This window comes from Panthera pardus, unplaced genomic scaffold, assembly GCF_024362965.1.
Source record: "Panthera pardus isolate Hobbes unplaced genomic scaffold, ASM2436296v1 HiC_scaffold_22, whole genome shotgun sequence".
NCBI classification, from domain to species: domain Eukaryota; kingdom Metazoa; phylum Chordata; class Mammalia; order Carnivora; family Felidae; genus Panthera; species Panthera pardus.
This window is the reverse complement of record NW_026526788.1, coordinates 27,495,625-27,519,558: the sequence shown is the minus strand read 5'-3', so window position 1 is coordinate 27,519,558 and position 23,934 is coordinate 27,495,625. Positions and strand designations below refer to the sequence as shown.

The window sequence follows — 23,934 nt, the reverse complement described above, 5'->3', positions numbered from 1 at the left end:
GTGGTTGATTTCTAGTTTTATAGCATTGTTGCCAGAAAAGATGCATGGCATGACTTTGATTTTTTTGAATTGGTTGAGACTTGTTTTGTGGCCTAATTATTTGATCTATTCTAGACAATGTCCCATGTGCACTTGAAAAGAATGTGTATACTGTTGTTTTAGGACAGAATGTTCTAATATATGTATTAGATCAATCTGTTCCAGTGTGCCATTCAAAGCCAGTGTTTCCTTGTTGATTTCCTGTTTGAATGATCTGTCCACGTATGTAAGTGGGATGTTAAAGTCCCTGAATATAACTGTATTACTGCTGCTTACTTCCTTTATGTTTGTTATTAACTGTTTTATGTATTTTAATTATTATGTATTTATATATTTGAATACTCCCATGTTGGATGCATAAATATTTACAATTGCTGCATCTTCTTGTTGGATTGTTATATTTATGATTATATAGTGTCCTTCTTTGTTTGTTTTAATCTATTCTGTCTAATATAAATATTGTTACCTTGTCTTTCTTAATGACCTTCATCTGCATGATAAATGTTTCTCCATCCCTTCATTTTCAATCTGCATGTGTCTTTAGGCCTGAAATGAGTCTCTTGTAGGAAACATGTATATGGGTCTTCTTCTTTGTCGTCTTCTTCTTCTTCTTCTTCTTCTTCTTCTTCTTCTTCTTCTTTCTTCTTCCTCTCTTTCTTCTTTTTTATCCATTCCATCACTCTATGTCTTTTGATTAGTGCATGTAGACCATTTACATTCAAAGTCGTTCTTGATGTCTGTATTTATTGCCATTATGTTACTTGTTTTATGGTCGTTTTTATAGTTTTCTTTTTCATCCCTTGCCCTTTTCTCTCACAATTAGTAGGCTTTCCTAGTGATATACTTGGATTCCTTCTCTTTGTTCTTTGCATATCTATTACTGGTTTTTGATTTGTGGTTATCATTAGGTTTGTGTATAACATCTTCTGTATATAGCAGTCTATATTAAGGTGATGGTCACTTAAGTTTGAACTCAGTCTTTATTCCTACCCCTCACCCAGTATGGTGTCATACTTTACATCCTTTTATTTTGTCAGCCCTTTGGTTTTTACAGATATATTTATTTTTACTGCTTTGTGCTACCTACTTTTCTTACTCTTACTTATGGTCTTTCTTTTCTACTCAGAGTCCCCTTAAATATTTTGTAGGGCTAGTTTAGTGGTCATTAATTCTTTTCACTTTTGTTTGTCTTGGAAACTCTTATCTTTCCTTCTATTCTGAATGACAGCCTTGCTGGATAGAGTATTCTTGGCCGATATTTTTGTTTATTTTTTTCTGTTTTAGCACTTTGGGTATAGCATGCTCATCCTTTTTGGCCTGCAATGTTTTTGCTGAAAAATCAGCTGATAGCCTTTGGGTTTTTCCTTGTACGTAATTGTTTTCTTTTACATAACTGCTTTTAAGATTATTTCTTATCACTCGTTTTTGCCATTTTAATTATTATGTAGCTTGGTATGGACCTCCTTGTGTAGATTTTCTTGGTGGGTCTCTGTGCCTCCTGGATCTGGGTGTCTGTTTCCTTGTTTAGATTAGAGGAGTTTTTCGCTATCATTTTTTTTCAAATAAAATTTCAGCTCCCTTTTCTCTCTCTTTTCCTTCTGGGATTCCTATAAGGTAAATGTTATTATGCTTCATGATGTCACTGAGTTCCCTTAACTTATTCTCATTTTTAATTATTCTTTTTTTCTTTTTCTTGTTTATCTTGGTTTTTTCCTATTACTGTGTTTTACAGCTCACTCGTCTGTTCTTCTGCTTTCTGTAGTCTACTATTGATTTCCCCTAGTATATTTTTTAAATGTTTATTTATTTATTTATTTATTTATTTATTATTTTTTAATGTTTTTATTTATTTTTGAAGGAGAGAGAGAGACAGAGCATGAGCGGGTAGGAGCAGAGAAAGAGGGAGACACAGAATATGAAGCAGGCTCCAGGCTCTGAGCTGTCAGCACAGAGCCCAACGTGGGTTCAAACTTATGAACTGTGAGATCATGAACCGAGCTGAAGTCGGATGCTGAAACGACTGAGCCACCCAGGCGCCCCAAAATGTTTGTTTATTTTTGAGAGAGACAGAGACAAAGCATGAGCAGGGAAGGGACAGAGAAAGAGGGAGACACAGAATCTGAAACAGGCTCCAGGCTGAGCTGTCAGCACAGAGCCTGACGTGAGGCTCGAACTCACGAACCATGAGATCATGACCTGAGCCAAAGTCAGATGCCCAACCAACTGAGCCACCCAGGCACTCCTCCTCTAGTGTATTTTTAATTTCACTTCTTGAGCTATTCACCTCTGATTGGTTCTCTTTTACATTTCTGTTTCTTTGTTAAATATCTCACTGAGATCCTCCAAACTTTTTCCAAGTCCAGTAAGTAACTTTATGACCATTACTTTGAATTCTCTATCAGAAATAGTGCTTATCTCTGTTTCATTTAGCTCTCTTGCTGTGGTTTTTGTTCTGTTAATTTATTTGGGACATATTTCTTTGTCTTCTCATTTTGTGCAACTCTCTGTGTTTGTTTCTATGTATTAGGAAAGTCAGCTATGTCTCCTTATCTTGAAAGTAGTGGCCTTATGAAAAACTCCTCTGGTTCCCTGTAGCGCAATGTCCCCTGTTCATCAGAACCAGGCACTTTAGGGTGTCTCTCATGTGTGTTGTGTGTCCTATTGTTGTGGTTGAGCCACATTTGCCTTCAGTTCTGTGGGGTGCAGTGGTCCTCTCTCCTGTTGTGGGCAATGTTTGGTCCTTGTTTTGTTAAGAAGCCAGTGAGAGTCACCTTGGGCTTGTAGTTGAGTCAGAAAAGATGCTTGCCCTCAGCTTGTTTGCCAGGACTATGGAGCACTTTCCCTGTGTTTTCCTCTGAGGATTTTGTTGGTGGGTGGGGCCTGTAGTCAGACCAGATGTCTGTTCACAGTATGTTTTTGATGGTTGCAGTGGCCCTGAACTATAGGCTCTCTCCTTGGGCTTCCCTCTGTGATGTTTTTGTTAATGGGTGGGGCTAGCAGTCACATCAGATGTCTGCCCTCAGCCCACTTCTGGGACTACAAGCACACTGGTGTATGTCATTATTTTCCTGTCTCCCCAAGACAAGAGTCAGTTTGGAGTAGTTCTGGTCACCGTTTGGGGCTACTTGCAGGATGAGATATGGCCAGAGATGCTTTGGAGGGACTCTGAATGAGTGGATGGGTTGGATGGGGCGAGTCTACAGGAGAATGCAGAGGCATGGTGTTCAGTGTTAACAAGCTATCTTGAAAGTGTTTAAGCTGTTTTCCACAAGTATCCAGGTATCTAAGCTGAGGAGAGAAATGGTACCCTCCAGTTTTTTGTTCTTGGAGAAGTCTCCTAAAGATCCCTGCCCCTTCATCACATGTTCTGAGATTAGTAAATAAATCTCCTTCCTGTATACCCTAGGCACTTTTCAAATTGCTGCTTCTATGCTGTATCTTAAAGAGGTAGCTTTTTATGCTGTCTCTTTAAGGGTGGGGACTAAGTTTCTTATTGCCTTCTGGCTCTCCCAGAGCTAGCTTCTGATTTCTAAAGTTCCTAGTATTAAGTCCCACTGATTGTAAAAACTCATGAAGGTAAGCCCTTCTGGCTTTCAAAGCCAAATGTTATGGAGATTCCTCTTCCTGTTGCCTTTCCTTTATTTCTGGGGTGCTTGATGTGGGTTCCATTCATCTCCCTCCTCCATGTTTGTGGTGTCCCTCCCATTTATGGTTAGTCTCTTCAGTTAGTTTGCTTCCTGACCAGAACTCTGGCCTTCCTACTATTTTCAGTGTGACCTCTTCTCTATGATTAACTGTGGAGAGTCTGTTCTGCCAGTCTTTGGTTCATTGTCTGGGTTAGTTGCACTGATGTGGTTTTTATCTAGGTGTATCCATAGGATGAAGTGAGGATCCTCTTACCCTGCCATCTCCCCATGTTCCCTACACATTTATTTTTTTTAAATATAGGCTAACCCAAAAGTATCTAAAAAGGCTAATACAATATGACAAAATTTATTTTAAGAATACAATGTTGGTTTATATGAAAACATTCAGTGTAAGTTCACCATATTAAAAAACTATAAAAGAAAAAAATGTATACGATCATCTCAAAAGAAAAAAAAAACATGAAGACTAAATTCAACATCCATCTTTGATAAAAACTATCAGAAAACTAGGCATGGAAAGAAACGTCTTCAACCGGATAAGACGCATCCATGAAAAGCCTACAGCAAACATTAATGCTGAAAGACTGGATGCTTTCTAAGAAAGAAAACAAGGCAAGGATCTCATTCTTACCACTTTTATTCAACATTATACCAGGGGTTCTACCTAATGAAATACAGCAAGGAAAAGAATGACAACACCTCTGGATTGGAAAGGAAGAAGTAAAGCTTTGTAAATGACATAAACATATATATATGGAAAATATGATAAAATCTATTAGTATTACATATTACAACTAAAGACAGTTTCGCAAGGTTTCAGGATACAAGACCAATATACAAAAATCAGTTGTATTTATACTATCAAAGGAAATTAGGAAAACTTAACAATAAAACCATTTATAATAATATAAAAATATTTGCACTGTGTGTTATATACAAGTGATGAATCACTAAATTCTACCCCTAACACTAATACTACACTATATGTTAACTAATTTGAATTTAAATAAAAACTTAAAGAAAAAATAATATAAAATATGAAATTTAAATCTGACAAGTTAGCAAGGTCTATACATAGAAAACTATAAAACATTGTCAAGAGGAATTAAATAAAACGTAAATAGATTGAGATATTAATTGGTTAAAGATTTAATAATGTTAAAATGTTTGTTCTTCCCAGACCAACCTATAGATTTAATGCAGTTTGATCCAAAATCCCAGTCAGCATTTTTGCAGAAGTTGAAAAGACTTCCTAAAATCTATATGGATCAAAAATGTAAATTATAAATATAAAATAATGTACTTTGTGTGTCAAATTGTATACCTTAAATATGAAAATTTTATTTTATGCCAGTTATACCTCAATAAAACTATTAAAAATATAATAAATATGATAAAGCAGAAAAATAAAAGTAACAAAATGAAGAATGCCATTAATAAGCTACATCATATGCCATAAAAGGGCATTATATAACTTTCTCCAAGCCTGAGGTATATATATGGCTTCTGCTCCAGCACAAAATGATGTGTTCTAGATCACAAGTACAGAATTAGGTAAATAATATTCCTAATGTTCATTTAGGGTTCATAATATTTATTTTGTAAGGTGCGAAAGTACAAGGTGTAGCTTGCAAAATGCACAATTTATACTAGGGCATATCTTTTCATTGCTACAGTCAATTTAGAATCATATACATTTAAAAGAAATCAAAGCCATCCCGTCCCAGCACAGCACAAACATCAGCAAGAAAACGATGTGGATTCATACTGCCTGATAACCTCCTTACCATTTGAACGTTCAATCTGAGGCAGAATTTTCATCTGAAAGTAAAGTAATATATTCTAGGACTTTTTATGTATAGTATTTCGTTTTCATCATAATTTTCAATATGGTTTGACAGATCATTTTATAGACTGTTTAGCTTAAAGTTACCAGCCTTTTGAAATTTATCTAAGAGGCATTGGTCATGGTTTCTAGGCCCGAAGTTGCCCTGTCTCATGTGTGTTCTCCCTGAATGTTTTCTAACTTGCCTCTGACATGATTACCGTCAGGCTGGCCTGATAACCTAGCTGACTCAATTTTTGCTCACTGCTGCATCGCTAGCACTGCAGCAGGAAATAGTTTCCACTGTAGATCACTAAGATACAGGTTTCAGTTTAATAAGGATTTGAAGTAGAGGTATCCTGAAATATACTTCCATGCTGACATCAAATTCAAGCCTATCATCTTGGTTTGGTTCCCACTGTGTGGTTCAAAGTGGTTTAGAAGAGTAGCTGGTGTTTTCAAATGGGTTTCTGTATATACTCTATACACAAAATATATCTGTGTATTGTGTATAGGGTACATTATGTGTGTGATTGTGTATGTATACATATGTGTGGACAACACATACACATATATATGTGTGGACAGCACATACACATGAAGCATGAGAATATATCCTTCTGCTATTTAAAGCCAATCCAGTTAATTTTTATGTGATTTTAAAACAAATGGAATTCTCAAAATGATCCAACAGAATAATAATGCTTTTATTATGTCCTTATATCTTGATATTCTACAGATATCAGTACATCGCTTGAAGTGTAAATCTTGATGAATTTCCTAGACGTGTTTCTTTATCTCCTGTGCATTTTTTTTTTCTTTTTAAGCTAATGCAATCATGAATTTAATGCAGTGGTTCTATCTCTAAGTTTCTGCTTCATATTTTATTTCTCTGCAATACAGTCTTTAGGGCCTGATATCAGTACACATCTGTTTGTTAATTCAGGGTTTCATTTTGTCATAAGATTTTGCATCTTAGGTGAACTACTTTTGCTGTTTCTGGACAATTTCTTCCATTACTTCAGTACAGTTTAATTTTCTGAGAATGATACATTTGTGATACAGATGAGAATTATGAATCTTAAGAATCTTCCCATTCCACCACCATATGAAATGTCTACCACCATATGAAATGCTACTTAACATTTTTAATAACTGGTGCCACAGGCATTTCATACCTCATTTTTGCTGCCCCCTACAGGTATATTAGGTAGGTGATAGATTGAAGGAATAAGAACACACAGACATTATAAGATTGGATTATGTTCTTGGCTAAATTTGCCAAGAATAAAGTCTCATTCAGAAGTGGGATGGCCATGTTAATAGGAGCACCATTTCTTAGCATAACTTCCTGTAGCACTTAGAGAGAAAAATATTACATTAGATGAAAAGCTCAATTCTTGCTAGGTTCCTTCTCTTTTAGTATGGGTCTTACATCTGGAAGATTTTACATTAAGAACTATATGAGCATCTTTTTTTTTAATATGACTCTTATTGTCAAATTGGTTTCCATACAACATCCAGTGCTCATCCCAACAGGTGTCCTCCTCAATGCCCATCACCCACTTTCCCCTCCCTCCCAGCCTCATCAACCCTCAGTTTATTCTCAGTTTTTAAGAGTCTCTTATGGTGTGGTTCCCTCCCTCTCTAACCTCGTTTTTTTTTTTTTCCCTTCCCCTCCCCCATGGTCTTCTGTTAAGTTTCTCAGGATCCACATAAGAGTGAAAACATATGGTATCTGTCTTTCTCTGTGTGACTTATTTCACTTAGCATAACGCTGTCCAGTTCCATCCACATTGCTGCAAAAGGCCATATTTTATTCTTTCTCATTGCCAAGTAGTATTCCATTGTGTACATAAACCACAATTTCTTTATCCATTCATCAGTTGATGGACATTTAGGCTCTTTCTATAATTTGGCTATTGTTGAAAGTGCTGCTATAAACATTGGGGTACAAGTGCCCCTATGCATCAGCGCTCCTGTATCCCTTGGATAAATTCCTAGAAGTGCTGTTGCTGGGTCATAGGGTAGGTCTATTTTTAATTTTTTGAGGAACTTCCACACTGTTTTCCAGAGTGGCTGCACAATTTTGCATTCCCACCAACAGTGCAAGAGAGTTCCCATTTCTTCACATCCTCTCCAGCATCTGTAGTCTCCTGATTTGTTCATTTTAGTCACTCTGACTGGCATGAGGTATATTTCCCTGATGTGGGTGTATTGATTTGTATTTCCCTGATGAGGAGTGACATTGAGCATCTTTTCATGTGCCTGTTGGCCATCTGGATGTCTTCTTTACAGAAGTGTCTATTCATGTTTTCTGCCCATTTCTTCACTGGATTATTTGTTTTTTGGGTGTGGAAATTGGTGAGTTCTTTATAGATTTTGGATACTAGCCCTTTGTCTGATACGTCATTTGCAAATATCATTTCCCATTCCGTAGGTTGTCTTTAGTTTTGTTGATTGTTTCCTCTGTGCAGAAGTTTTTATCTTTATGAGGTCCCAATAGTTCATTTTTGCTTTTAATTCCCTTGCCTTTGGAAATGTGTTAAGTAAGAAATTGCTGTGGCTGAGGTCGGAGAGCTTTTTTTCCTGCTTTTTTCTCTAGGGTTTTGATGGTTTCCTGTCTCACATTCAGGTTCCTTATCCATTTTGAGTTTATTTTTGTGAATGTGTGTCTGTTTTTGTGCCTGTTTTTGTGCCAAAACCATGCTGTTTTGATGATCACAGCTTTGCAGCAGAGGCTAAAGTCTGGGATTGTGATGCCTCCCGCTTTGGTCTTCTTCTTCAATATTACTTTGGCTATTCGGGGTCTTTTGTGGTTCCATACAAATTTTAGGATTGCTTGTTCTAGCTTTGAGAAGAATGCTGGTGCAATTTTGATTGGGATTTCATTGAATGTGTAGATTGCTTTGGGTAGTATTGACATTTCAACAATATTTATTCTTCCAATCCGTGATCACGGAATGTTTTTCCATTTCTTTGTATCTTCTTCAATTTCCTTCATAAGCTTTCTATAGTTTTCAGCATACAGATCTTTTACATCTTTGGTTAGGTTTATTCCTAGGTATTTTATGATTCTTGGTGCAGTTGTGAATGGGATCAGTTTCTTTACTTGTCTTTCCGTTGCTTCATTATTATTGTATAAGAATGCAACTGATTTCTGTCCATTAATTTTGTATCCTGCAACTTTGCCAAAATCATGTATCAGTTCTAGCAGATTTCTGTTGGAGTCTATTGGGTTTTCCATGTATAATATCATATGAATACCTTTAAGAGAATGTCTACATATACTGAGTTCTGGTTATTAAAAGAAAACTACTACTAAAACTTCATTCTGGTGTGGGAAAAAAAAAGAGGTGGAATCTATATATCTCCTTTTTCAAAATCCGAAGCCCATTTCCTTGAATAGCAGTCAAAATAGTCACCTGAAACTCCACAATCTGTTATATTATAAAAGAGTAAATGGTTTATAAACACAAAAACATTATTTTAAATGAATTATAGGCCTGAGGCAATTTAGCAATGTTTATGATGTGATTGGAACCAAAGAACCATGATATGTTAGCAGAGTTTATATACTCAGCTCTCTTGTCCTGTTTTAATTTATTGCCCACAATATTCTTTCACAAATCCTTGAAAACTACTTTGAAGAGGTAGTCTCAGGACAATGTCTTTTCATTTACTGGGAATACAACTTTTAAAAAGCTTAATACATTTTAATTAATCCCCATAATAAAATTCATAGAGAAGTTCATTGGGCATTTTTAAAGCTTGTGATTTTTTGACAGTATTGCAAATCCAAACTATTAGCAACATAGGATGCTTCTTACTTACTGCCGTTTTGCTTAAACTACTGCTTTAAAGTAATTTTCCAGGGCTTGATAAACAAATATGTATATGCACATACATACTCATCATATTCTGTGTATGGATGTTTGTGTATATAATTTTTTCTGAAGATTAATTTATTTGGGGTGTGTGTGTATGTGTACTTGTGTATTGCATGTAATGAATTTTCCTAGCATTTGTTTTTCCAATACAATTTTTCCAATACCCCAATGCAATTTCCCCAGATTTCCATCTGACTAATGAAGATAAGTTTTGTTTTCTGATGTCAAAATTTCTGTGTGTGTGTGTGTGTGTGTGCATGTGTGTGAAAAGATGACATTTCTTCTGATAGGAAGATTTTTGTTTTCACTTTTAAATGCAGTGAATGAAATCTTAGTTTCCTTAGGTATACTTTGTGGATGGACAACTTTTTAAAAATAATTTTGCCTAGGTATCTGGAAGATTGAACATTAAAAAAAATCACTGAGAATTTTATAGTTGAGTTGACCTAAACAGAGAAAAATCTGACCCACAAAGAACACTGCAGATGACTAAGAGACTGTTTTTTTTTTTTTTCATTCCAACCAGAATTAGTAATATTTTTTCTTATCACTATTTCTTCTGCCCAAAGGAATATGCCTAAAATTTCACTTGGTGATAGGATCATAGCAGGGAGTAACCTAACAATTGGGAAAATAAGTTAGTTAGCCTTAGAGGCGTTCTCATATTTATTATATCATTATGTACCAAGAGGTTTTTATGACATATTATTTAAATACATATTGCCAGCCTGAAGGCTTGAACAGTGGATAGTCTATAATGAGATATTATATTTTATTTTTTCCATCTCCTTCTGACATGAGTATATGTCTATCAGAAAGGCTGGAAAGTGATATAGTGGATAACATTTCTTTATTATAAAATGGAAGAAGTCAGTTCTTGAAATACTAATGGTATCTAAAAAAAGTTTAGAAAACTCACCAAATATTGCTTTTTACACTTAAATATTGAAGTTAAATTCATATAATTATTATTGTCTTTTATGCTAAAAGGATGATTTGCATTTTGATAAAGTTGTTTGCCTTTGTTGTACCTGACATTTCAAAAATGTCACACAGTTGTTAATTATCTTTATAGACATAGTTCAGAAGTGGCCATGTTTAATATGTGACAGTGGCATCATCTTCTTAATGACCTGGAGTTCTGGCAAGGATACTGCTCTATTTTGGAATAAGAATGCTTGAAAACTATTTAGAAAAAGATATTCTTAATTGCCCCATTTTTCTTTCACCCTGTTGTTGTGTGGGCCAAACTATTATTAGTTTGGAACTACTCAAAATGTCCCCAGGACTTGCGTTGCATTGGTTCTCTAAAGAACTGGAAACCTGTCCTATTTCATGTTTGAATTAGTTTGAATTTCCTGTTTGAATTAGTCATGAATTTTAAAGTAGGAATCTAGGTTTTAAGATCAGATGGAACAATAATAATATTAAAGAAAAAAAATCCATCTTTGCCTTCTTGTGTCTTTCTATCTCCATACATGTGTTACGGGATCACTTCTTTCCTTGAAACAAATTCTGGGAAAGACTTTTGTTACAGGTATACCGCCATGTAACAGCTGGGTCAAGCTGTACCTATTCCTACTTGTATCATAGAGGCTGTTTGAAGATAATAATAGATTCTGCACATTGTACTAGTTACGTCAACATTACACATAGTTTCTCATTTTATTTAACTTCATTTAAACATCTCATTTCCCCTGGGAAGTAGGAATTTCTGTTTCTGTTTTATAAGTGAGGGAGCTAGGGTCCAGTTTTCAGCAGAGATAAAACTAAGGCTCCATTTTGCCCAAGGAAACATACCTCCTAAGCAGCAAAACCCAGGTTTGCCTGATTCCAAAGAATCCCACCCTTGCTTATTTTTTTCTCCCAGCCATAGTGCCAGTGAGGCAGGAGTATTTCCCTTTTGAAGAAGAACAGATGATGTGTCCAGCTTTACATAGCAATCTATTAAATTTGCTCTTGTGGAAAGGAAAAGAAATCCCTTGAAATATTTCTGGCATTTTTTCAATGGCATTGAGATATCCAAACATTTTAAGATAACATATTAGTCAGTTACTTTAGGTGGCATAGACCTTTCCGCAGTTATATATTTTGTAGTTAGTAAATAGTCAAATGTACTTCATTGCCTCAGTTAAAAATAAAACCACTTTTTGTTTATCATTATTATTTATGTATTTATTTGAGAGAGAGAGAGTGAAAGCAGGAGAGGGGCTGAGGGAGAGAGAGAGAATCCTAAGCAGGCTCCATGCTCAGCGCTGAGCCCAACACAGGGGTCAATCCACAAACGTGGAATCATGACCTGAGCCAAAATCAAGAGTCAGACGCTCAACTGACTGAGCCACCCTAACACCCCAAATAAAATCACTTTAGTGAAGAATTCTCACACTGAAAAAAATCTGTGTACATTAATAGTGAATTAATTCTGAAAGGAATTTCAGATAATTTCCAAGGAGGCCCAGAAGAAAATACCAAATTTAAAAGTAACATTTTCTATTTGTTGGCAATCAGAGTAAGAAGCTATTCCTTCCCTATTGCCCTCAAAAACCATTGTGCTTTGTCTCTTTGTGATCCCTTGAAATTCAAAGTTATAAATTTGGGGATGCCATTGTTTTATAGCTGAAGCAAGCTATGGCCTGCTAAGCTCTTCACCTGTTTTGGTCTGTCTTATAGCCTAAGAGTAGCTTTTATATCTTTTTAAATGGTTGAAAAAATATGAAAAAGAATACTATTTTGTGACACATAAAAATTATATGAAATTAAGAATTCAAAAGTATCATAAATAAAGTTTATTAGAATGTAGCCTGTACCCAAGTCCTTCCCACAACCTATTTCTGGAGTCACCACCGATGAACTCTCAGTCACATTTAACATGTGACTGAGAACATGTACCTACATATGCATATCCACAGATATACATGCATGTTCACATGCACACCTCATAGTCTTTATTTTGGAAAGATGGTTTACAAAGCTTTAAGGCACTTTTGTCTAATTTGCCTTGTACACATTTCCCTAGGCCTAATACTCATCAGCCTTGCCCTATTATTCTCTGAAGCTTCATTGCTATTCTCTTGTGGGGTTTTTTTGTTGTTGTTTTTTTTTTTTTTAATTTCTGAAAGGTTTAAAACAATGCTAAGGAAATGCAGGCCTATAGGATTTTGCCTTCTGTGTCCTTTCTTTTGTGCTTGTGGGACTAGGTCACAAGTGTTAGAAATCCTATGAAACCTCACCTGTGTCAGGATACTTACCTTCTCATTTTTTCCCCTCTCCCATGTAGTCTTGTTGCATTCTCTTTTATTGGTCTTCTTATTAATTTTTGGTAATAGCAGCTACTGTCTTATTAGTTTATTCCACTTGTTATTTATGCTCTAGAAAATTATTGAACTCCTCATTAAGAAGTAAGGTGACATTCAGTATCATCATTATGTCAAAGAGTTTTGGGATGTTTACATAGTCAATTTCTTGAAACTGTTCCAAGGTCACCCAGGCCCCTGGAAAACTGACCACAATATTTTGATATGCTCTAATTTATATCACATCTTTAAATTTTCTTTTCTTTATATTAATAGTAGTAGTAATAGGAAGTAAACATACTTGGAGTGGAACCATACAAGGCAATTTTTCATGGATTAATCCTTTCTTTTGAATCCCTAGATTTGGAGAGAGCTTTATGTGACAGTTTACCTAGGCCAAAAAAGTCCTTTAAAATAATATATTTTTCCATTATTAACAATTGATTTACTGCTATGTGCCAGGCAGTCTTCTAGTTATCAGGTTTATTACAGAAAATGGGCCTTTAGCCCTTGGTCTTTTTATTTTTAAGTTTATTTATTTATTTTTGAGAGAGAGGCTGCATGCCCATGTTTGGGGGAGGGTCAGAGACAGAGGGAGAGAGAAAGAATCCCAAGGAGGCTTCTCGCTCAGCACAGAGCCCAACACAGGGCTCAGTCTCATGATAGTGAGATCACAACCTAAGCCAAAATCAAGAGTCAGTTTCTTAACCAACTGAGCCACCCAGGCTCCCCTAGCCCTTGGTGTCATAAGTTTTCTATTTTAGAAAATATAGATAGTACAGCTAAAAGATAAATCAACAGGCAAGCTTTCTGGTCAGATGAGGGAAATAAGCAGACTAGGTGATGCAAAGTAACTGGTGAGTATGCTACTGTAGGTGGTGTCAGAAAAGTCCCCTCTGAGAAGGTAACATTTGCTTTGAGACCTGAGTAAAGAAAACTAGTGATGGGAATATTGAGGGAAGTGGGAAGACAGCATTCCAAGGAGTGGGAACAACCCCATGCAAAAATCTCATAGATGAAAACAATAGTGATGGATATGAGGTAAGAAAGAAGGCTGGTTGGCTGAAATATAGTAAAGGCAATGGGTGATGATGATGAAGGGGAAACATTTGGGTTTGATTCTAAAACCCATTGGAAGCTGGTGGTTGTTATTGATTAAAAAAGTGACATGATTTGATGGTACTCATGGACATTCTGTTTTTTCTTCACACCAATGTCTAAGAGACACCCCTTGTGCTGTCCTGCCATGAAGTCCTATTCCCCTGTGGGCCTCTATACCAGGGATGGGGACAAAAAGCAGTTGTAGGAATCTCCTATGAGATCCTACATATACATATACATACATATATACATATATATGTACATATATACATATACATATACATACATATATATGTAGGAATCTCCTATGAGATCCTACATATACATATACATACATATATACATATGTATATGTATATATGTATGTATATGTATATATGTATGTATATGTATGTATATATATACATGTATATGTATATGTATATATGTATGTATATGTATATATGTATATATGTATATATGTATATATGTATATGTATATATGTATGTATATGTATATATGTATGTATATGTATGTATATATATGTATGTATATATAAAACTTTTATTCTATCACCTATTTGTTTCTTTTTATCATTTTTTATCCCCAGAATAGTTTCTTAATTCATATTTGATAAAAATTTCTCTTCCTTCTCCCTTCTCCCTTCCAAGTTCAACAAATCTAAACATTTAAACACATTTAAGGAGCTTATTCTACAAACTCTATGGTATTATAAGCCTCAGTTTCATTTACTTTAACTTCCACTAATTATGAAATATGTGAATCTCCAAAAAATAAAATATAGCCCATCCTCTTTCATTACAATATAAGTTTCTAGAAGATAACAACTTTCTTCCCTATGTTCTGAATTGTGAAATCTAGCTTATTCAATGTTATACGTATTTCTGACTAAAGACTGTCAATAGTGATTCAGGTTTTTAGGGTGGAAAAGGAGAGAGAAGAAAGTGTTTGTAATAACAGTTCATGTTCCCCTTGCCTCTTCATTTTGTCACCTGTTAGTAATTCATTTAACAATTATTTTACTATATTCTTAGTTATTTGAGGGACTTATTTAATAATGAAGGAAATACATTAGTAAACAAAGGTCTCTGAATTTATGGAGCTCACATTCTAACAGAATGAGGGGAAAGAGAATTTAAAGATTTCTTAAAATGCTATTATTATATTAGGATAGGTATTCCCCCATTGAAACTCATCAGGAGAAACAGAGAAAGTCAAGAAGATAAAGTAGAAACATACATGTCTTGAGTGTTTCAACTTTGAAATATATCATTTTTTACTTCTTCCATGCATCTTTTATGTGTTTATGTTTTTCCTTTCTTTTATCCTGTATTATTTTGTAGATAAGACAGTGCTGGTAGTTCTTTCTTCTTACTTGATACACATTCTCTTAGTATGTACAGATTTCTTTTAATTATATCTTTGCTACATTGTATCAAATAGTACATATTTATGAGTACCCATTAAATATATGGTATATCATATATTTTGAAGATACTGAGTTCTTTGAGCTTAAAATATTTTACTGATCTGAATATAGGATATAAATGCTCTATAATGAACAAATTTTTTTTAATATTTTTAATTCAATTGGTACTAATTATGGCAGAAAAATAAACCAACTTAAATAAACAGGATTTATGGGTTTGCCCTCCATAAATTGTTAGTCTTCTTGAAGGCATTGTTTCAAAGACTTCAACAGTATATTCATTATTTGGTTTATTTCCATCTTTCAGCTCTTTTTTATGCTATACTGGTTTAATCCTCAAAATGTACATCATGATATCCTGATGCTCCAAGCAGCTCCCAGTCAGCTCATTTCTGGTTCCAGGAAAAGACATACCATTCACACTTCTTAAGTCACTGTATCACGTTTTCCTGACTACAGTCATTGTTTCATAGAAGGGCCTGTTATCTAATTAGATACAATTAGAAAGAAGCTAACTTTCACTAGGGCAGTAGACAAAGAAAGAAAGGCTTATTTATTTTTGCTGGAATTTGAAAGTGAGAATTGTTCTTAGAGCAACAGGAAATCGCCATGTATAGTTTGAGGATTAAACCAACATGACATAGAACAGAGTTGAGAGATGGAAAGAAACCAGGTAGTGAGGATGCCCTTTGTGTCCCTGGGACAAGATCTAAATAGTGACCAAGACTTTATGGAAGATAGGCAATGAATCCCCTTATTTTTATTTTTTTTTAATGCTTATTTATTTTTCAGAGAGAGAGAGACAGCCAGAGAGCAAGTGGGGAAGGGGCAGAGAGAGAGGGAGACACAGAATCAGAAGCAAGCTCCAGCCTCCCAGCTGTCAGCACAGAGCAGGAAGAGGGGCTCAAATCCACTAACGTGAGATTATGACCCGAGAGGAAGTCAGAGGCTTAACCTACTGAGCCACCCAAGTGCCTGCAATGAATCCTCTTATTGATTTCAGCTAATTTGAGTTAGTTTTTCTGTCATAACATAAATTGCTCTCACTGAAATAAAAATACAAACATTAGAAAGTGCTAGATCTGGGGCTCGTGGGTGGCTCAGTCCCTTAAACGTCTGACTTCCGCTCAGGTCATGATCTCGCCATTTGTCAGTTCAAGCCCCAAGTAGAGCTCTGTGCTGACAGCTCAGAGCCTGGAGCCTGCTTCGGATTCTGTGTCTTCTCTCTTTGCCCCTCCCCTGCTCATGCTCTGTCTCTCTCTGTCTCAAAAATAAATAAAACATTAAAAAAAAGTGCTAGAGGGGCGCCTGGGTGGCGCAGTCGGTTAAGCGTCCGACTTCAGCCAGGTCACGATCTCGCGGTCCGTGAGTTCGAGCCCCGCGTCAGGCTCTGGGCTGATGGCTCGGAACCTGGAGCCTGTTTCCGATTCTGTGTCTCCCTCTCTCTCTGCCCCTCCCCCGTTCATGCTCTGTCTCTCTCTGTCCCAAAAATAAATTAAAAACGTTGGAAAAAAAAAAAATTAAAAAAAAAAAAAGTGCTAGATCCTATATGCAGATCAAAAGATTCTGAGCTCAAAGTTTCATAAAACCATAAAAATTTAGATCTAGGAGGGATATTGCAGGCCTCTCCACCCCATCCCCACTATTTTCAGTTAGGTAAATGAAGAATCAGTGAAGCTGAGTAAATTACTCAACATTTCAGAGGGCCATGGTGACCAGAATGACCCATGTGTCATTGCTTCTAGTTCTCTGCTGCTTCCAGTAACTCTGTGTGAGTTTTCCAGTAACTCCGCACTTTAATTTTGGTAAAAAGAGAAGCATGTGCATATATAAAATTGTTCTTGGTCAGTTTTGTTTTGTTCTTATTCGCAGTGGCAAAAATATACAATTCTTGTAAGAATGCCTTATTGTAACTCTCCCTGATTTCCATCTGAATATTTCATTTTACTCATTTTCTTTTAGAAACTTTACATTTTTTATATGTAGCAATTGCACTAATTCAAACCAATAATTTGCAAAGCATGAATGATTAACTATGATAGAAAATCTATGAACTGCATCTAGGTTATTGCTTTTTTATTTTTTATAAATGTCAACAAAAATTATGAAATAAACTTTTTAGAATTGTCACAACGTGTTTACTCTTACATACTTACTAATAAATGTCAGCTCAGGGTTTGTTTTTGTTTTTGTTTTAAATTTTGTGTTGGCAAATCAGATAAATTTCAGTTACAGAAGCAAGTAAATGCTTTGTAATAATGTGCCCTGATTCTGGTATTGTTAATATAATGTCATTCTAAGTTTTAGGGCATAAAAACCCACTTTTTATTTTAGAATGGTTATTAGTCATGTAGGCTATTTTATGTTTTGATGAACAGGAAGGAATCAATTTAGAAACTGGGCATCAGGAGACCTGGGATTTAGAACTGATTCATTGTATGGCCTTGGCTCTTAGCTACCTCATCTCCATTGACACATTTAGGAAAGAATTCTCCGTGCTACTAATCGGTTTTCAGCATGAATAGTATAACTAGCCTCCAGAGTTGTGCATATGTACTTTTAATTTTATTTTAGACTTCTAATAAATGTTTATAAATAACATCTCTAAGGGAGAAAAACTTTCTAAATCTATGTTCTACAAATTCTTTTTCAGAAAAAAAATTGATGATCTCACTGAGTTTCATAACCTCTTTCAAAAAATTTAGGGGAGGTAGTTCTTTTTTCTTTTCTTTTTTTTTTTTTTTTTTTTTTTTTTGGTATCCATTATAAGAAAGCAGCTAAATGGCAATTATTAGAAAAAGAAAAAAAAGAGGGTGTCAAAAAAGAAAGCAATAGCCTATTATAAAAATGAATCTTGTCTTTCTAACAAGTCCTTTATAATTAAAACGAAACTCAGGTGGACAAGAAGCTTAAGCAGTAACAATAATATTAATAAAATATTTATTTACATTGCTTTCATGCTGAGAATGATGAACTCTATTTACCCCGTAATAAACTTTTTGTGTAGTTTCCATTTAGACACAGTTTCTCACACTTGGCATTACTGGTTTTAGGGCCAGATAAGTCTTCTTGTGGAGGAATGGCCCCTGCATTCTTGGATATTTAGCAGCATCCTTGGCCTCCACCCACTGGAGGCTACAGCACCGCCCTCCTCCTATCATAACAAGCCAAATAAGCCAAATATCCTTGGTAAAATTGGCCTTCTCCCCTGGTTGAGAACCGCTGGCTTAACGTACACAAACTGGAACAAAATCGTAGAGAGATTAATTTAAAACTTGCAGGTCAGGGGTGCCTGGCTGGCTCAGTTGATTAAACATCTGACTTTTGATTTTAGCTCAGGTCAGGATCTCACAGTTCATGAGTTTAAGTCCTGTGTCCAGCTCTGCACTGAGAGCAGGGAGCCTGCTTCGATTCTTTGTTTACCTGTCTCTCTGCCCTACCCCACTCTCTCTTTTGCAAAAAATAAATAAATAAACATTTATCAAGAAGAAAATTGCAGGTCAGATGACTAGTCATCAACACAGCTATTTTTAGGAGTCATTTCTCACACTTCCACTCATTCAAATTAACTTTACCATCGAACAAAGTTCCATCTTTTTTTGTGTGTATCACATCAATATGTATGTTTTATTTCAAAACATTGATGCCTTCTCCTAAATACCCTACCTTTGCAATGTAGTAAGGGTTTTTGTCTGATTTTCATTGTCTTTGGGGTATCCTAAATCCCTATGCCTACCCTACGTTTTCTATTTTCCTTCAAACTAGCCCCAAATATATGTCATTCAAGGTTTTGCCAAGTGCAAAAATGTAGCCGTTCTCTCAAACTTGAATGAGTTGCACTTGAAAGGGAAAATATGTTCTCATAGTGTGATGCTTATTAAATAGTATTAAAGCTTTGATTGAGCATTCCCATGGTGATGACTTCCATAAGACATTACTGCATTAATGCAAGTATTTTCCCCTGTCAAACGTTAAATATGGAAAAGATCTGCAGTGTCATTTGGTTTACTTCGCTACCACTGAAGCATTGCTTCTCCGTAATGCATGCTGGCCTACTGTTCCCAGTCCAATTTAAACTCTAAGTAATGACTGTGTATTTCCACTTCCTTTGGGAAATTTTGCATTACAAAGTTTAATTTACTGTTTCCTAACCACTTGCAATAGTATCTGTAGTTAATGTTCTAGAATTTTGATAGTAGAACTTTCCGCTGATCTATTTTTCTCTCTTAGAGGTGAAAATTTTAATATCATCATCAGGTTTTTCGTTGATACCAGCTTTGTTTCCTGAAATTATAGAATGGGTGTAAAGATTTGCCATTTCTAGTTAACTATAGTCTTTTCCTCCACACAGTTGTTTGAATAGGTTTGAAAGTCTTGTACTTGATAGCACCTTACACTTCAAAAAGCGTGCTGACACTACCTTACTTGATTTTTACAAGATCACTCTGGAAGTTGTAGGCCTATATCAGAGCTTTATTTGACAGACAAATACATGGAGCCTCATAGAGCTGAATAACTTTCCTGAGTCACTAATATTTATAGAGCCCTTTAGGAATTGGAAATGATTGCTTCATCCTCATTACCTTATTTGCTCCACAATCCTGTGAAGAAGCAAGCAGGACAGCATTACTATGGCCTTCATTGTTCAGAAAAGAAAACTGAGGCACAGAAAAGTGACGTGGCAAGGCAAATGGGTGTTGGCCCCTGCTTTAGCTGGCCCCTGCTTTAGCTCTTTTGCCTCATATTTCAATGAATTCTTTTATTTTGCATTTCTCTCTCTTGAATAAATATTTACGTCTTTTAATAAATTATTGAAACAGCTTCAGCATGCAGATGCTGGAGAATGAGGATCTCACTGGGATTCAGAGATAGTAAAATTCAGTGACTTAGTGAGAGAATCGCCAGATAAAATAATTTCCTCAACATGATTTGTTGTTTGCATAGCAAGTATATAATATTGGGTTCATTCTCCTACTCTACTTCTTTCTTTTTTTCCCACTCTTTCTTCCATCCATATTTTAATCTGTGGCCATCCGAAGGCTCACTTTTGAGGAGATAGCCTGCATATCTGTTTTGCATTGATTCTTAACATAATAGAATTAATTCATTTTCTTTTGATTCTTACACTTAATTCTTACACTTGCACATTGTATAACCCCATATGAAGAGACCAATTAGTTTGAGAAGATCTAAAGCCATACAAATCTCAACAGAGCCAGGAGTCACTCTAAAGTTGTCCCTACACAGGAAGTGAGAGTACCTCTTAGATTGCCCATGTTTCATGGAGTCCCATGCCACTAATGGACAAATGCGTAATTCTGGAAGCATTTACATCAAAACTGAAGATTATAGTCTTTGAAACTTAGTAGTATCAAGCCTCTCCTCAGCCCACTTAGAAACTGCAATCATGCGAGAGGTACTAACACTTAGGACCCAGCATGTCTTGAAGCATGTTGCTGGTTGCAGTGGCCTTTTACCAGTCTGCTGCTATGTTACTGAGGAGAAAATTGCCATTTGCCTGCGATTGAAACACATTCGTTTTGGCTATCAAATACCCAGGAATAAATTTCCATTAAAATCCAGAAGCTCTGAAAAGCCTTCTACAGGGGAAATAAAAACAAACAAATGGACAGAAGGAGGGAGGGAAGGAAGGAAGGAGGGAAGGAAGGAAGGAAGGAAGGAAGGAAGGAAGGAAGGAAGAAAAAAAAAGATACCTTGTATACATGAAAAGGAAAAAATCAGTTTTAGGTTAAAATAAATCTTAGGGGAGCAGGAAAAGCAGAAGTCTCTTAAGAAACCCTTGAGGTTCCTCTTCCAACTTTGGGCAAACATTCGATCTTACTTAGAATGTTGAGCTCCCTAGCTAAATGAAACATGTAGTACATCATGTCTTTATTGCATCTTTTAGCAGCTAAAAATGGTAAAATTTCTCACGCTACAAGATCCTGCAGTGATTGGTACCTGTAGGACAGGGCATCAGTATAGCTTTGCTTTGTTCTGTTTTGTTATGACTATGATTTGCTAGATACATTTGGACCATTAAGTTTTCAGGCCACGTATTCTAATACAGTTTTTGTAAGGATCAATAAAGGTATATTAGATTTTATTTTCAAGAATATATACATTTGGAATATAGTGACCAATTTCCAATTTGGATTTCCAGGTACATTCTGAGATTGTTGGAATTTAGAGCTGCTAAAATTAGGTCCTAGTGAGCTAACACAGGGTATTCTCTAAAGGTGTCTCCAGCACATCAATAGTGAAATGAGCCGGGATTACATGCAGTCGCTCCTCAAAGCCTCATTTGGGGGTCACATTTTTCTCTTGTATAATAGACAAATGGGTCTTTTCTTCTAGAGAGCACTCCTATATTCTATTTCAAATATAACATCTGGCACATCCATTAATAAATATGCATCCAAATGCTTTTCTGTGGGTATGGCGTAAACTGTTTCATCGATGAAATTCCGTAGTTTATGTAGACACTGAAGATTTCCTGTGTCATAGACACAACTTATGTTACATATGATCACCTGTCGCCAAGAATATTAAATTTACAAAGATTAGGGATATGGATACAAATTCTTCAGTGCTTTCCTGCTTATCTCTTGAGCCTCCTCTCTCATCATTCCTTCTGCCCTATTATTTGCTTTGTAGCCATGCTAAATTTCTTGTATTTCCTTGTACACCAAGCTTTTTCTCACCTTAATTTATTTGTTCAGGCCACAAGTCCATTTTTCTGGAAGTTTCCTATTCTCACTCTCTTAACCTTGTCTGGAAAACTCCTAAGTTTAGACTTCCATGAGTCCTTCTTTCTGTGTATAATACATTGAATATATGTGTCCCAATCACTACATTTACCATTAGATTAAATTGTGTAATTCCTTAGCTCAAATCTTCCAGTAGTTCCCCATACCCCTCAAAGGAAAAGCCAAAAATGGCCTTAAAATGGCATATAAGCCTCTCTGACATTCATCAATCTTACCACCACCATTTCTGACCTCATCTCTTACAACTTTTCAATAGGATCAGTTCATTTTTGCTGTGCTGCCTCAGGACTTCTGCATTTGCTCTTCCTTTTGACTGAACCCAATCTTGTCCCAAATATCTGGTATCATCTATGTATCATCTATCTATCTATCTATCTATCTATCTATCTATCATCTATATACATTTTTTAAAAGTCTCCCACTGTGAAACCTAGACTCCATGAGTGTATTTCATTATTTTTTTCTATACTACCAATGCCTAAAAGAGTACCTGTCCCAGAGTACACACTAGACATTTATTGAAAAAATTATCAGTTGTACTGTCTTGTGCTTAGAAGGTTAATTCTTAGAGGGCAAAGACTGTATCTCATTAATTTTTACATCACCATCCTCTGTCATATATTTTGGCATATTAATTCAGTAAATTTTTAAATTAATTTACTCAAAATATTTGTTAGACAACTGCTATATTCCAGGTATCATTAAAAACACTGGACTTACGGGAGTTATCAAAATAGTGCCACTTCTCTCATGAAGGAAATGTAGCTGTCTATTTATACATACCTGGGCTCAACAGGCAAATTATACTATTTGACTTCCTCCTTTAAATTGTCTTTGCTCTACTCCTCTTTGTTATTGTACTATCACCCTATATTGGTGGATATAATAATAGTTATATAAATCTCATTTTATATTCACTTGCAGGATGTTATTGAGAACACTGCTCACTGTGTTACAGTATTTTTCTTATGAGGACTTTCAGGAAAAAAAATTTCCTAGATCTCAGTGCCATAAATAATTATGCTTTTGAGAAATTGGTTTATTTTTATTTTATGGGTATTTTATGTATATGTAACTAGTAATTTCCCCCTTCACAATTGCTGCTTGAAAATCCTACGCCAAAAGTGTGACCCAACCTTGGGCAATAAACAATTTCGAGTGGCTTGCATGTTGTATGTGAGTCTCAGTCCAACATTAACTTCATTGTTTTATATCATTTACCCTTTAGATTTAGGTTTAGATTTTTCCACTTAGTTTTTAAGTGAAAAAAAATTTTGTATGATCTCTTAATATATTACAGGAAAATAAAAAGATATGAAGAAACATCAATATTTTAGGAACAAAATCAATTCTTTTGGAGTGGAATAAAGTTCCTTCGGCAAGGCTAGTCAAAGCAATCACACCTGTATTATGCTTATCGTTACTGCTGATCAACTTTTTTCTCCAGCCCAGACCCATCTCTAAACTACAGGCTACTATTTCCAGCTTTCTACAAACACCTCTGTTTCAACTTTTCACAGACGCCTTGAATTATTGAACATATTCAAATCTCAACTCTTTTTCTTCATGCTCCTATATTGCACTTAATCAGAATTTTCCCTTTCAGGTAATGATATCACCAACCTCCAAAATGCCCAAGCCAGTATCATGATAATCATTTACAATTCTTTCTCTTCATTTATTGACCACAGCCATTGATTCTATGTTGTTGGTGTCTTTCAAATATGTCCCATTCTTTGCTTTTTTAACTTCCACTGACTCAGTCTAGGACCTCATGATTTCTTACCTGAATTATGAGATGAGTCTCTTGGCACTCCAAGCTCTATCCTGCTCACCTCCTAGGTATCCTTCACAACACTGCTAGAATGATCTTCTTAAAACAAAATATTGATCCTTTCACCTCCTTGTTTTAAATCTTTCAGTGAGTCAAAATTGACCT

General features: G+C 35.5%; 1 protein-coding gene and 1 non-coding gene across 4 annotated transcripts in view; one reads left to right on the top strand and one right to left on the bottom strand.

The window, feature by feature from the left end:
* Positions 1-23,934, top strand: part of CTNNA3 (catenin alpha 3) — a 1,799,646-nt gene that overhangs the window by 1,022,302 nt on the left and 753,410 nt on the right. The window lies entirely within an intron of this gene.
* On the bottom strand, positions 2,193-2,277 carry TRNAQ-UUG (transfer RNA glutamine (anticodon UUG)). Its single transcript has one exon. It is a non-coding gene; the product is annotated as a tRNA-Gln (tRNA).